Source organism: Theropithecus gelada, chromosome 2 (assembly GCF_003255815.1).
Source record: "Theropithecus gelada isolate Dixy chromosome 2, Tgel_1.0, whole genome shotgun sequence".
In the NCBI taxonomy this organism is placed as follows: domain Eukaryota; kingdom Metazoa; phylum Chordata; class Mammalia; order Primates; family Cercopithecidae; genus Theropithecus; species Theropithecus gelada.
In genome coordinates this window covers 45,653,919-45,656,936 of record NC_037669.1, presented here as the reverse complement: position 1 = coordinate 45,656,936, position 3,018 = coordinate 45,653,919, and the positions used below count along the sequence as shown (strand labels likewise).

Genomic DNA, 3,018 nt, shown 5'->3' with positions numbered 1-3,018 from the left:
GTGTCCTGTGTTTTTTCTGGCAACCCTATTCCTGGCACATAGCTAACCTCAATAAATATTGATGAGTGAGAGGATGAATGAATGACTAGCACAGTACCAACAAATGGAGAGATAAACTGGTAAAAACTTCAATTGACCATATAAAAGGCACTTATCTAAATTATGCCTAACAATCACAGAACAACAACACTGTGTCTGGTTAACGTACTACTTTTTAAAGTCTGACAGTCTGGCTTTGATTGGAGATACATTTTCTATCCATGCTTTGTCAGCCACTTTTACTCAGTGTCCACGTGGGAAGAATACTAATCTCCTGGTAACGAAGGTGTTTTGTTCCAACAATTTCACATCTTAATTCCGCACATTTCTGATTTCATATGTTTGTTTAATTGTTTATTAGTGTGTACCAGTTGTACAAGAAAATTGATTTTGGGTGGTATATGGGTTTCAGTCATTCTGAAGTACAATCATCTCTGTATCTTCCTTTAAAATTGCCAAAATTGTGCTGTTACTCCAGCCAAACCCTGGGGTTTTGGGTAAAGTCATTCACCGTGATTAAACCATCAGGCCCAATTCTGTTTGGAAAAAGGTATATCTGCAGTTAGTTCACTGACAGTTAATTTAAGAAAGAAAATATACAGACAACTCATTTCACATTAATTCTGCTGTTGCTCCTTTTTCTCTTAACTTTGTTTTTCTGAGACAAGGTCTGGCTCTGTTGTCCACGCTGGAGTACGTGATGCAATCTCAGCTCACTGCAACCTCAAGCCATCCTCCCAATTAACTGATACAGACACACACCACCATGCCCAGCTACTTTTTGTATTTTTAGTAAAGATGGGGTTTCACCATATTGCCCAGGCTGGTCTTGAACTCCTGAGTTCAAGCCATTCACCCACCCTAGGATTACAGGTGTGAGCCACCATGCCCGGCCCTCTTTTCCTCTTAACCCTTGACTCCCTGCTCCTCCTCTCCTCCTCCTCCTCCACTTCGGTTCCACTGGTCATAGCTAAGCGTGAGTCAGAGTTACTGGGGGGCTTATAAAGACACAGATTCCTGGGCTCCACCCCTAGAGTTTATGATTCCATAGGTCCAGGGTGTAGCCTGAGATTCTGCATTTCTAACATGTTCTCAGGTGCTGCTGCCGCCACTACCACTACTCTCAGTAGCACTCAAAGACTTGTTGTCCTATATCATTCTTTTCCTTCCTCTTCTCCTTCCCTTTCCCCTTTTCTTTCAGATCCATATTTCATGTCCTCGCTTTTCTGTTCCCAGAGCAGCATAATACAATAATCTTCCTCTGTCTTGGCCCCATAGATTTGTTTTTCTGGTATTCTTTCACCTCCAATGGGTAAAAGTTAACTTACACTTCCTGTTCAATGTAGTTTAGCATCCTGCTGACGTGTGATGCAGAGATCTCTCCATCCACTTCGGCAATATACGTGTAGAGAAACTGGAAGGTGCTGAACGGGATCCGAGGCAACCCACCATTATGGTCACATGATAAGACCTCACACACTATCTTGAGAGTTTTGGTAATAGTCTATAAAAGTTACATAAAATGAGGAGAAAGTTACTCTTCCAGGCAATATTCCTGAGATCCATTTAGATACAAGAAAGAAAACAAAAATATTCCTCTATAAAATGAAGTGCGAACAATTTAAGATTCTAGAAAGCTTGAAATTTTTACATTCAAATGTCACTAATTCATTCTAAAAAATATTAAGTATTGGGTATCTTTATTTTTTTCTTTCTTTGTTGGAAGACTACTCAAGGAATTAAATTTATAAATTCCTAAATAAAGATATTTGTTACTTTAGTCTGAATAACCTCACTAAAGGAGGGAAGTTGATTTGCATTCTATATAATTAGAATTATTTCTTATTAGCCTCCAATCATATCTCTAAAGGGCTGAGATAAATGGTCTAGCCTATATACTCCAGCAAGATACTATATACTTCAGCAAGACACAGTAGAGAAGGTAAGAGAAGGGTAATTTCCCCAGGAAAATAGAGTCCCAAGAAGATACTGGAAAAATGGTCTTGAACATCAAGCTAAACGTTCCTCTAAAGCATCTGGGCCCATCTGAATAGAATCACCTAGTGCTTTATTTAATATTACATAATACTAACCCTTATATTGTAGGGGAAACATTGGTTGACAATGAGTGCCAGGAATTTTAATAGAGGGGTTACTACAGAAGCAAACCCTCCTTACAATGAAACTTGAACATTAAAGGAGCATGCTCAGAACTAATCTCATGTCGTTAAATAAACCCACCCTTTGAATAAATGATACAAGCGAAAGAGTTGTGAAATGAAGGTCAGCATACAGATCTTGGTGGTTTACTGAAACTGATGATGTACAGATCATCCTGACACACCCTTCCAGGGATCAGTGAATGATCAGTCCTGAGTGGTGGCTTAGGTGAGTGAAAAAGCAGCTGCTGTATCTTCCCACATGATTAGTAGAGGAGACTTGTCCTGCCTTAGCAGTTGATGTTTGCTGTTCTCCTCTCATCCTCTCCCAGAATAGAATGATTGCCTAGATGGGGCTTCTCTAACTGTGGTGTGTGTTACCCAGGAGTGTAATCTATGTCAGGAGGTACTAGGGTGTGTGTTATCCAGGAGTGTAATCTATGTCAGGAGGTACTGAGGTACTGAGGATATGAATAAACTCTTCCTTGAGTGATAGTTTGACTTGATGGCAAGTAATTTAAACATAATTTACAATAATTACTAATTTTAATTGAGTTAATATTTAAAATTTGTTTCTTTACATTTAATAAGCATTGTTATTTTATGAAACAAAATTTTCAATAAACCACACGATGTCAAAAAAAATTGAGTTTGAGGCAGGCCACCTTCCTTTCCTCTCCCCTGCCTCTGGGGATCCTCTCATGGAAATCGCTGTGAAACACTGCATCTTCTAGGCACTTCCACTTAATTCAGAGTGGGTGGGAGGGCAGACATGGTCTAACTAGTATACATGAGGCTGTCTGGGAGGATGGTAAGTCAT

The 3,018-nt window shown here is 39.4% G+C and overlaps 1 long non-coding RNA gene across 1 annotated transcript; it reads right to left on the bottom strand.

The window, feature by feature from the left end:
* Positions 1 to 364: 364 nt before the first annotated feature.
* LOC112619513 lies at positions 365 to 1,543 on the bottom strand. Its single transcript, XR_003118239.1, has 2 exons — positions 1,368 to 1,543; positions 365 to 575 (listed from the first exon to the last, which is right to left on the bottom strand). It is a non-coding gene; the product is annotated as an uncharacterized LOC112619513 (long non-coding RNA).
* Positions 1,544 to 3,018: the final 1,475 nt, after the last annotated feature.